This window comes from Lathyrus oleraceus, chromosome 1 (genome assembly GCF_024323335.1).
Source record: "Lathyrus oleraceus cultivar Zhongwan6 chromosome 1, CAAS_Psat_ZW6_1.0, whole genome shotgun sequence".
Lineage (NCBI taxonomy): Eukaryota > Viridiplantae > Streptophyta > Magnoliopsida > Fabales > Fabaceae > Lathyrus > Lathyrus oleraceus.
In genome coordinates this window covers 83,919,559-83,931,989 of record NC_066579.1, presented here as the reverse complement: position 1 = coordinate 83,931,989, position 12,431 = coordinate 83,919,559, and the positions used below count along the sequence as shown (strand labels likewise).

At 37.7% G+C, this 12,431-nt stretch overlaps 1 long non-coding RNA gene across 1 annotated transcript; it reads right to left on the bottom strand.

Annotated features, from left to right (window-relative positions):
* Positions 1-670: 670 nt before the first annotated feature.
* LOC127117532 (uncharacterized) lies at positions 671-1,985 on the bottom strand. Its single transcript, XR_007801986.1, has 2 exons — positions 1,466-1,985; positions 671-975 (listed from the first exon to the last, which is right to left on the bottom strand). It is a non-coding gene; the product is annotated as an uncharacterized LOC127117532 (long non-coding RNA).
* Positions 1,986-12,431: the final 10,446 nt, after the last annotated feature.

The following is a 12,431-nucleotide window of genomic DNA, read 5'->3' as shown; positions in this document are numbered from 1 at the left end:
GATCTGACTGATTACTAATGCTGAGTCTCCGTACACACTCAAAAACTTGATTCTTAGGTCTATAGCAGCTCTGAGTCCCAAAATACATGTGTCATACCCCAATTTTGTCCGACCATTTTGGTTTAATCCATGAGATTTCTTTGCTTCAAAAGTCCCATATTTAGAATTTGCATTTTTTAGAAACATGTATGTTTTTTTTTAATTAAAAGTCTCCTATTTAGGTTTTTGTATTTAAAATAGAATTGTCTTTTTTAAATTAAAAGTTCCATATTTATATCTTTGTATTTAAAATAGAATTGTGTTTTTTTTAAATTAAAAGTTCCATATTTATATTTTTGTATTTAAAATAGAATTGTGTTGTTTTTTTTTTAAAATTAAAAGTCCCACATTTAGATTTTTTGTGTTTAAATTAGAATTGTGTTTTTTAAAAAAATTAAATTACTATACTTAGTTTTTGTGTTTAAATTAGAAATTTATTTTTTTAAAATTAAGTCATTATACTTAAATTAGAAATTTGTTTTTTAACATTAAGTCATTATATTTAAATTAGAAATTTGTTTTTTTTAAAACTAAGTCATTATACTTAAGTTAGAAATTTGTTGTTTTTAAAAGTAGAAATTGATTAGCATAAATAAATGTTGAGTTAAATTTTGAAAAAAAGCTTAAAAGATAATTACATAATTAAAATTTAATTCAAAAGGTTCCAAATAATCCAAATACATTTTGTCTTTAAATTTTTTATTAAACTAAATAATTACATTATTTTTTGATTAAGTGGAAAACAGGTTCCTAATTCTATTAGATATCTCAGAGCTATAATTATAAAACTAAATAATTACATTTTTTGGCTAAATAATTACATTTTTTTTTACTAAGTGGTTAAACACTCCTTTGGTCCTAGGTGCAAAAACATGCTGTCTTGAAGCTTGGAGCAACCACTTTTCCATTCCATCAAAGTCTCTTCAAACCTGTAATCTGCAGAAAACAAAAATAGCTTATTTTAAAAAGCACTTTTCAAAAGCGCTTAAAAAACTGAAAAATAACTAAACAAATTACTCAGTTTGAAACTTTACACAGCAGGTTAACTTGAACATCCAAAAAGCGCTTTTGAAAATAACTTAAAACAGAATAAACCAAATCCCACATAATCTGGGATGAGAAATTCAAAAAAAGCAAGGAGTTTCTTAAGACTTAATCTGGTCTTCATAAATTTGGGGAGGAGAGGTTAACAGGAAAAAACAACACAGTAAGAATTCTTCTCAAAACCTAAACAGTAACAACATAGCAAAACAATTTTTTTTCTCAAAAAAACAAAAACCTTAAACCAGAACAACATAAACACAACAGCAAGAACAAAAGCAATTTTTTCTGAAAGCCCTAACAAGTTAACAGCAAGAGAATACACACGCTTAACAGAACAAAAGAAAGAAGAAAAGCACCGAGCATAGGTGGAGACGAAACTTACGGCAAGGCGAATTCAGCGGAATCCCACACCAACGCGAGCACTCAGTACATCTCAGTCGATTCCTCATCACGATTCAGTGAAATCTTGGAAGAGCAAGAAACCGGAGCCACGGGAGCACGAATCGAAACGCCTCCATATCAGAATCAGTAAGACTTTTCTCTACTTCGCGTTTAATCCGTTTTTTTGATATCGTTGCAACCCGGCGTCGGGGATTGGTTTGTGGAATACGTAGTCACGGCGGTGGAGGAGAGTAGAAGCGGAGAGCATCACGGAGGTTCGAGTCTCCGTCGCCGGTGACGAGACTCAGCGCGACCGGATTCGCCGTCGCTACCGGATCTTCATCTTAGTGAAGATGTTGAATGCATGCAATAGGATTAGGGTATCTGTTTATTCATTTTTCATTTTCGGGCTTTCACAAGCCCAAGTGAGTTTGCTATCTCACATACCCACTCCATTGTCCATACACCCCCTGTATTGGGCTTAGTAAGTGGCAGTAGGCCCATCCTGTGTTTTTTTTTGTTTTTTTGGTCCATTTGTTAGGCTCATGATTAGAAATGTATTAGATATAATCTTAGGATTAATTAGTATCTCTTTAAAGAATTAGAACACTATCTTGATTAATGTTAGGATTATATTAGAATAATTTCATATGTTAATTAGAATTATAAGTTGATTTAGAATATTTTAGAATTTTTAATTTTAATTTAGAATAATTTTAGATTTTAATCTTTGAAAATATTTTAGAATTTAATTAGATCTTTTTTTAGAAATAATTGTAAATTAATTAGAATTATAAGTTGATTTAGAATTATTTTAGAATTTTAATTTAATTTAGAATGATTTAAAATTTAATCTTTGTTAATATTTTAGAATTTAATTAGTTTTCTTTTTTAGAAATGATTGTAAATTAATTAGAATTATAAGAGATTTAGAATTATTTTAGAATTTTAATTTAATTTAGAATGATTTAAAATTTAATCTTTGTTAATATTTTAGAATTTAATTAGATTTCTTTTTTAGGAATGATTATAGATTAATTAGAATTATAAAGAGATTTAGAATTATTTTAGAATTTTAATTTAATTTAGAATGATTTAAAATTTAATCTTTGTTAATATTTTAGAATTTAATTAGTTTTCTTTTTTTTTTAGAAATGATTGTAAATTAATTAGAATTATAAGGTGATTTAGAATTATTTTAGAATTTTAATTTAATTTAGAATGATTTTAGAATTTAATCTTTATTAGTATTTTAAAATTAATATTTTGGATAATAGTTTAGAATTGAGATTTTTGATTGTTTAATATTATTTTGAGTTTTAATTTAATGATACTTTTGTTAATTGTTTAAACTTTAGTTATTTGTTTTAGATTTAACATTTTATTACAATTCTCTTGTTATTTCATGTTGATTTCAACTAACACCTAACATTTAACGATTAACTCTAATTTTTAATTTCCGCAATTAACATCTAACTCTTTTAAATCCCGCTTCTAATATTTATTTATTTTTGTGTATTTACTTTACTTCGCTTTATGCTATATCATTGTACATTCTTCATCTCATCTTAAAATGTACCTAAAAATAATAAAGACTTAAAAATACAAAAAGATTATAATTCTCATGCCATCAATTCAAACCAATTTTTAAAACAAATAGAACTTCTCGATTCAAAGTCGAGCCCATTTTAAATGCCTTTGTAAGTCGATCGCTTGAAAAAGCATCGCCATCAACCTCACATGGCTTACTCTTGGGCCTTCTTACAATGAGACCATTCACTAAATAAATTCAATTCATTCACAAGAATGCAAAATTTTAAAACCTCGATCCGACATCGAAAGTTAAATTAAAATATTTAATCACATCTAAACAACACTTCATTTGAAAATGAAAAGGGGGGTGGTTTTGAGTTTTCAACTCCTCTCCTCGATTATTTGAATATGAGTTTTCTTACTCGGTTAGTCAAATGGTCGTCATTTCTAATTCACTTAAGAACAAATAAATTTGATTCTTTTATAATAAAAAACGAAAAGGGAGATGACTTTGAGTCTTCAATTTTTTTCCTCGATTATTTGAATACAAGTTCTCTTACTTGGTTAGTCGAATAATTGTCATTCCTCCAAAAACTTCCAAACCCGATTAAATCGAAATATTTTCACAATAAGCTAAATGAAAAGGTAGATGACTTTGAGTTTTCAACTTCTCTCCTCAATTGTTTGAATACGAGTTCTCTTACCCGGTCAGTCGAACAATTGTCATTTTTTCGCAACTTAATAAATCAATCAAAGCTATACGAAAAAGGAGATGGTCTTGAGTTTTTAATTCCTCTTCTCAAATGCTTGGATATGAGTTGTCTTACTCGGTCATTCAAGTACTTGTCGTTCATTCTAAAATACGTCAACCATATACAACCTTATTTTCATAAATATTCAGATGAAACAGAAAACGGTCTAGAGTCTTCTATTCCTTTTCCCGATTTTTAGGATACGAGTTGTCTTACTCGATTATCCGAGTATTCGTCATCCGTTCAAGACACTTTAATTATTATCAAATCCCTTTTCTATAATTAAGGATGAAAAAGAAAGTGGTCTAGAGTCTTCTATTCCCTTTCCCGATTATTAGGATACGAGTTGTCTTACTCGACTATCCGAGTAATTGTCATCCAACAAAAATGTCTTAACACATCAAATTTATCTGTCCTCGCCCTCGTGCGATCGAAACCAGTTAAACAAAATATCCAACATATTAATCCAGCTTGTCACCCTCGCGTGATCAAAACTCCTGTCAAAAAGAACACTATTTAATCCTTTCTAATGCGCATAACAAACCAGTGCTTAAGCCTCCGCCGAGAGTAGACAAGCCAACGTTTAACCTTTAGGATGCGATTTAAACAATTGTTCACTAAAAAACACCAACCAACCGTAGTTCCCCGAACTACGAATGCTCTTATTTCCTTATTATACCATAAGGATACGTAGGCAGGAGATTGCTGTATCTTCGCGAGCACACTAATAAAAAACCCCCCCTTTCTCCTTTATGAGGTTCTCATCCATTTCTATTTTCAATATTTTATAACCCAAAGATAACAAACAAACATAAATTAACACACGAAACGCACATCAGAACTAAAAGGTTCCCGTTGAGTACAACGGACGTAAGGGGTGCTAATACCTTCCCCTTACGTAATCCACTCCCGAACCCGAATATGGTTGCGATGACCATTATTCCATTTCCTAAAGGTTTTATCGATATTTTCCTATTCCTTCATTGGGATAAATAAAGTTCGGTGGCGACTCTGTTCAAACATAATTTTTTCCGCGACCATCACGAGGAATCGCATTTTTCGAGATGCGACAGATGGCGACTCTGCTGGGGACTAGCTCCAAGCAAAAGAGAGTGAAGCCTAATCTAGTTCAGTTTTTGTATTGTGTGTTAATCTTGTTTGTTTGTCTGTTATTTTTCTATTATGCTATTATTATTCTGTCATAATTATTATATTGTGATTTATTGACTATGTCTTATTGGGGGTGCTCTGGTTGATGATACTTTGTGAGGTAGGCTCTCCACCCGAGTCTGAGAAAAACCATAAGATTAAGTTGGTGGTTGCGTAGTGGGCGCCCACAAGGAGTCTTCCTTGTTGGGAAGAAACGAAGACCCCGCCTAGAGGAGATTCTCTTGAAATATTATTGCCCGACGAGTTTTCGTCACGGTGATAGTATTCTCAAGTTGGATCAATGACTCTAGGGACCTTTTAACCCATTATATCCGGTGGTTATGTAGTATTTACCTGAAAAGTCTCTGACTTATTAGGGTAATACGAAAGCCCCAATCAGATGAGATCCCTTGGGCGTATTACTACCTTACAGTGGTATTCCCAACCTCGATCTATGACTCTGAGAACCTTATTAGAACCTTGGACTCGAGAATTGTCTAGTATGGACCCACTAGGAGTCTTCCTCTTTGGGACTATACGAAGGCCTCACCCAAACGAGACTCTGTTTAGGGATGTTGTTAGCGGATGAGTTTTCATCATGACAATAACTTTCTTAAACATTGATTGATGACTTTGGGAACTTCTTACCTTTAGCATTCTACCAAAAGGGTTTTGTTTAGAAACCAAGAATACCCGCTCTCATGACCTGTATATCAACCTACATGTGACATGCATAACATCATTCATAGCATAACATTCATATTATTTTATTTCCAAGGAATCTGAGTATCATGAGTTGCAGGAATTCAAGAAACATGGAATCAAGCAAAAGGAACATTTACTCATTCAAGTTCAAAGATCCCGATCTAAGGAGCTTACGTAGCTTGATCTCTCAGATGCACCCTGTATACAGAATCAACTTTGGAAAGAACTATGGCAATTTGCTCAGCATCCTCAATCAACAAGTGGACCATACAACCTTGATCACTTTAGCCCAATTTTATGACTTACCTTTAAGATGCTTCACATTCCAAGACTTCCAGCTAGCACCAACGTTGAAAGAATTCGAGCGTCTTGTTAGGATCCCTATGAAGGACAAGTCACTATTTGAAGGGACAGATGAATCTTTTCCCCTCGAGGACATTGCTAGTGCGCTACACATGGATGAAAAAGAAGCAAAAGACAATTTAGAGACCAAAGGAAATACCAAAGGGTTTTCACTAAGTTTTCTTTTGGAAAGAGCTCATACCCTATTGAAGGCAGAAAGTTGGGATGCTTGTTACTCTGCTATTGCATTGGCTATCTATGGCATCGTCCTGTTTCCTAATATGGATGGTTTCGTAGACATGACTGCCATTTGTGTTTTCCTTACTAGGAACCCAGTACCCACTTTGTTAGCCGATGTGTATTATCACATAAGTCATAGGTATACTAAGAAGAAGGGATTGATTGCTTGTTGTGCTCCTTTATTGTATCAGTGGTTTCTAGAACATCTTCCGAAGACAGGTGCTTGGGATGAACAGACAGATATCAGTTGGCCTCAGAGATTGGGATCACTCCGATCTGAAGATCTATCTTGGTACTCCAAAGAATATATCAACGCAGACATCATATTCAGTTGTGGAGATTTCCCAAATCTACCACTCATTGGAACTCAAGGATGTGTGAATGCTAATCCAGTTCTATCACTCAGACAACTCGGTTACCCAATGGAAGGCCCTCCAGAAGCAAATTCTTTGGAAGCTTTCTTGTTACTTGACTTTGGGGCTGAGAATCCTAGCTTATTCCAACGAATCAAAGAAGCTTGGAAAAATGTCAATCGAAAAGGAAAAGTTGAGTTAGGGAGAGCAAATGGGATTACAAAAGAACCATATTTTCAGTGGGTAAAGGAAAGGGTGCAGATAATTAAAATGCCATTCGTCATTCGGACACCTATACCTCTTCCTGAACCTAAGCTCACCCATGTCCCTATTGAAGAAATGGAGGAACTCAAGGCCACCATGGCAAAGCTAGAAAAAGAGAATGAAGAGCTTCAAACAAAACTCCAACAAACCATCAATGAGAAAAATAACATGAAGTGGGAGCTTGAGAGAAAAGAAGCGCAACTTCAAGCTCACGTGGAAAAGTTCAACAAGGAAGAGCATAAGAGAAAGAAGATCAAAGTGGGATTAGAACAGGATGATCATTGTTTGGATACTCTTAAGGGTCAACTACGACAAGCTCAGAAAGAATGTCAAGACAATGAGCGTTGGTGGCATCTAGCCACAAAGGAGAACAAGACAATAAGGGATACACTTGGGGCTCAGATAAAAGAACTAACCAATTCTGTTCGTCAGGCAAAAGCAGAAGTAGATCAGGAGCGCCGACTCAAGAAAATAGCCACTGAAGCTTCTAGGGTGTCACCCATGGTATGGGAGGAAAAGTGTCGAGAAGTAAGAGATGCCAGGGAGTCTGTAAGCTATTGGAAGAACCAGCTAGAGTCATTACGCCAGGACAGCTCCATATGGTTAAAAGAGAGAGACTATGTGATTGAAGATTATGAATCCTTTAAGAAGACCATAGACTTCTTACAAGGGGACAGGGATAAGTTTCGTGCAAAACTCGATGGGCTAGTAGGATTCTGTAATTGGGCAGCTAAAGATTTGCCCTGGAGGTTGAGAGACGCAGTCGAAGAGTTGAAAGAAGATAGCACTCCTCCAGCCATAATCAATTTCGTTCTACTCTGCAAAGGGTTGTTGAAGAGATTCAATGAGGAACTAAAAGAGCTTCAGGCCAGAAAGCCGGCTGTTTAATTTGCTTATGTTTTGTATTTTGTTCCTTTAACAAATGTACTTTTGAACTATGACCTTTTTGGATCTCTATGTTATGTATTGGAATGAATGACGTTTAAAAAATTACTCCATTATTGCTATTATAAGTATTTTCTTTGTTTCTTCGAATTACTAACGACTAATGAAACTCGAATGAATCCCTGGAAATAAAATATGCATAACATTCGCATCTTCATTATGCATCACACTTCATAAAAATCAAAACTTACCCAACCTTTTTACCCTTTATCCAGCCACACTGACTAATCGACACCGGTACGAGACGCGAAGCAAATACAAGATGACATTAGAACAAGTGGAGGCCAACCAGGTTACCATGAGGACAGACATCAATACGATCCAGGAGAAGATGGATCAGCTGTTGGAGACGATGCTTGCAATCGCTCAGAGAGAGAGGAGCGAAGAGGAGGAAGCCAGGGAAAAAAGGAATGATGGCACGCCAGGTCCGAATCCCCAAGACGAAAGTTACATCCCCACCAAGAAGAGATTGGTTCAGATACCAGTAGGAGGCAAAGGAGATGGAGACCGTGCAGAACCTTCTGATACGTCTACTCATCATGGATCCGAAATTGGAGATGACCAGTATGATGCATTCTACATGCCCGATCAACCAAAGCCCAAGATACTTTCAGATCCTGCTGCAGATAGGCTCCGTGCCCTGGAAAAGAAAATCAAAGCCATAGAAGGAAACAACATCTTCGGTGCTTCTGCCATGAACATGCGTTTGGTATCGAATTTAGTCATCCCAGCTAAATTTAAAACCCCTGATTTCGAGAAATACAAAGGACAAACTTGTCCAAGAAGTCACTTGGTGATGTATTTCAGGAAAATGGCTGCTCATACCGAAAATGACAAACTACTCGTACACTGTTTCCAAGACAGTTTGAGTGGAGCATCTCTGAGATGGTATATGAGTTTAGAACAAGGCCGAATTCAAAGTTGGGAGGATTTGGCTGACGCATTTCTCCGTCAGTACAAATATAACTTAGATATGGCACCCGACCGAATGCAGTTGCAGGGGATGGCTATGAAGGAGAGTGAGTCATTCAAAGAATATGCCCAGCGGTGGAGAGAGTTGGCTGCTCAGGTAGAGCCACCATTGTCTGAGAAGGAAATGACCGGTATATTTCTGGACACCTTGAAGGACCCATTCTTTGATCGATTAGTGAGCAGTGCCGCATCTGACTTCGCACATCTCGTCACGATTGGAGACCGCATAGAGAAGGGGTTGAGGGATGGAAAAATTCCTGGAGCAGTGACAACATCTAGCGCACCAAAGAAATATTCTGGAGGATTCCCAAAGAAAAGAGAAGGGGAAACAAACGCTATATCCAGGAACTACAAAGGGAAGCAACAAGCTTCATATGGTCAAGTCGCCGCCGTGGTACCTATACCTTATCAACAGCCGACGCAGCAACAACAAATGTATCAACCACAACATCAACAACATCATCATCAACAAAATACCGCACCACCAAGACATTTCAAGCCAAGACCTCCAAGAAGACAACTTGATCCTCTACCAGTACCTTATAGTCAGATATTCCCATATCTGCAGAAGGAGGGCCTTCTAACATTGAGGGAGTTGAAACCAGTTGTTTTTCCATATCCACCTGGATACGACGCTAATGCCCATTGTGAATTTCACATGGGAGCACCTGGTCATACCTTGGAAAACTGTTTCGCATTTCAGAATCGAGTACAAGACTTGATCGAAGCCAAGGTCGTTTCTTTCACTCCAAGACGCCCGAACGTGAATACCAACCCTATGCCGACGCATAAGGATGCTTCCGTCAGTGCCTTTGAGGAGAGTGATGGAGGCAAACTGATCCGTAAGGTTGAAGAGATTCAAACCCCTATCACCATGATAGGAGCACAATTGCTAAAAAGTGGTTTGATCCTGGAAGAGATGGTTGAGGAAGAGAATAATGAAGAGTTGAAGAGTTTTATACAACGAATGCTGGATCGAGGCGAGTTGCAGATAACTTACCATGTCAAGAGCAAGCGCCAGGAAGAGATAGCCGTGGTAGATATCCCCTATGATGAGGTCAGAGTAGAAATACCTATAAATACGTTGGTGATAGAGTTCCCAGCACCTTTCGAATATAAAGATGAGAAGGCAGTCCCATGGATATATCAGCCCAGAGCTTTTAAGCAGGGGCAGGAAGATAAACCTTTAATGATTAACGAACCAAATGTCACTTCAATTGTGGGGCCAGCAGGAATGACGCGCAGCGGCCGAGTGTTCGCACCAAGAACTGCTGATACTTCTGAGAGAGCTAAAGGGAAGGAGGCTGCTGTCCAGATCCCCATTCCTAATCAGGGGATGCAGGACATGCACCTGTCTCCTAAAGCTAGTGTCACTCATGAGGAGGCTGAGGAGTTTTTGAAAATAATCAAGAAAAGCGATTACAAGGTGGTGGACCAGCTAAACCAAACACCCTCCAAAATTTCCATGTTATCTCTCCTCCTCAACTCAGAAGCACACAGGAATTCGCTGTTGAAGGTATTGAGCGCCGCTCATATCACCAAGGACATAACAATAGAACAGTTTGATGACGTAATAGCTTGTGTGACTACTGGAAATTTCTTGGGTTTTAATGATGACGAACTACCGATTGAAGGAAAGAACCATAATAAGGCTCTCCACATCTCTTTGAAATGCATGGATACTATACTGTCAAGGGTGTTGGTAGACACAGGTTCCTCATTGAACGTCATGCCAAAGACAACTTTGATAAAACTGCCAGTGGAAGGAATAAGTATGAAGCCCAGCACCCTAATCGTAAAAGCATTTGATGGCTCAAGGCGAGCAGTGATAGGAGAGGTTGACTTACCAACCAAGATCGGTCCAACAATTTTTAATATTACATTCCAGGTCATGGATATACATCCTGGCTACAGTTGCTTACTCGGGAGACCCTGGATTCACTCTGCAGGTGCTGTCACCTCCACTCTGCATCAAAAACTAAAATTCATCACAAATGACAAAATGATTGTGGTTGGAGGAGAAGAAGATATCTTGGTCAGTCACTTAACATCTTTTCGGTATATCGAGGTGGATGGCGAAATCACTGAGACACCATTCCAATCCCTGGAAGTGGTAAACATGATGTCCGTTCAACAGACCTTGGAAGTCCCGAAATCCGGACCTTCCATGGCCTCATGGCAAGGAGCTAAAGCCGTTATGGAAAGTGAAGATGCACAAGACTGGGGCAAAGTAGTGGAATTGAAAGAGAAACGAGACAAGTTTGGCTTAGGGTATGACCCATCATCATACAAAGTTGGTAACCAATCTAACAAAGAGAAGATTCCTTCTGTGGAGAAAACATTCACCAGCGCTGGCCACATCTTTGGCAAGCAGGTGGCAATGATCAGTGAAGAAGACCGCAAGGAGGGGGAGTCCAGCTGGATGCGTCAAGCCGCACCTAATGAAGAACTAACAAACTGGAAGGCTGTGGAAGTTCCCCAAATATTTCAAAAGTAATTTTATCACTTTTAGACAAAACCCTGTGCTCTGCCCAAGGCACAGTGGCATGTTGTAGGGCCTCCTTTATCTTTTTCAAGAGTTTTTATCATTAATGAAATGACGTTTTGCATTCAAATTTTTGTTCTTTTTCTTTCGTTTTGATCTATTTACGAAAATGGCAATCAATTTTTTATGCACGCACATTCTAAATAAACTGCATAAATCATAACATGCAGAAACACCACTGAGACTATTGATAACGACACTGCTATGGTCCAATATGACTTTGATTGTCCAATCTACCAAGCTGAAGACGAAGTGGGGGAAGATTGCGAACTCCCCGAAGAGTTGGCCAGATTACTCAGACAAGAAGAAAAGGTTATTCAACCACACCAGGAAGATGTTGAAGTTATCAATCTGGGGACAGAAGAAGATAAGAGAGAAGTAAGGGTAGGCGCAACGCTTCAAGATACAGTAAAGACAAGACTGATAGAGCTCCTCCACGAATATGACGACATGTTTGCTTGGTCATACCAAGACATGCCCGGATTAGACACTGACATTGTGACCCACAAGCTTCCCCTTAAAGAAGAATGCCCTGCTGTCAAACAAAAGCTAAGAAGGACACGACCTGATATGGCTCTCAAGATCAGAGAAGAGGTGAGAAAGCAGTTTGACGCTGGTTTCCTGGAAGTCGCTAAATACCCGCAATGGGTTGCCAACATTGTACCGGTGCCGAAGAAAGATGGAAAAGTCCGCATGTGCGTAGACTACCGAGACTTAAACCGAGCTAGTCCCAAAGACGATTTCCCATTACCTCATATTGATGTATTAGTGGATAACACAGCTCAGTTCTCCGTGTTTTCTTTCATGGACGGTTTCTCAGGATACAACCAAATTAAGATGGATCCCGAAGACATGGAGAAGACCACATTCATTACTCCTTGGGGCACCTTTTGTTACAAAGTAATGCCGTTTGGTTTAAAAAACGCTGGGGCAACATACCAACGTGCCATGGTGACTCTCTTTCATGACATGATTCATGAAGAGATCGAGGTGTATGTCGATGACATGATTGCCAAATCCCAGACAGAAGAAGAGCACATCACCAACCTGGAGAAACTATTCACGCGTTTGAGGAAGTTTAGGTTGAGACTTAATCCTAATAAATGCACATTTGGGGTTCGATCTGGAAAGCTTTTAGGCTTTATTGTGAGCCAAAAGGGAATTGAA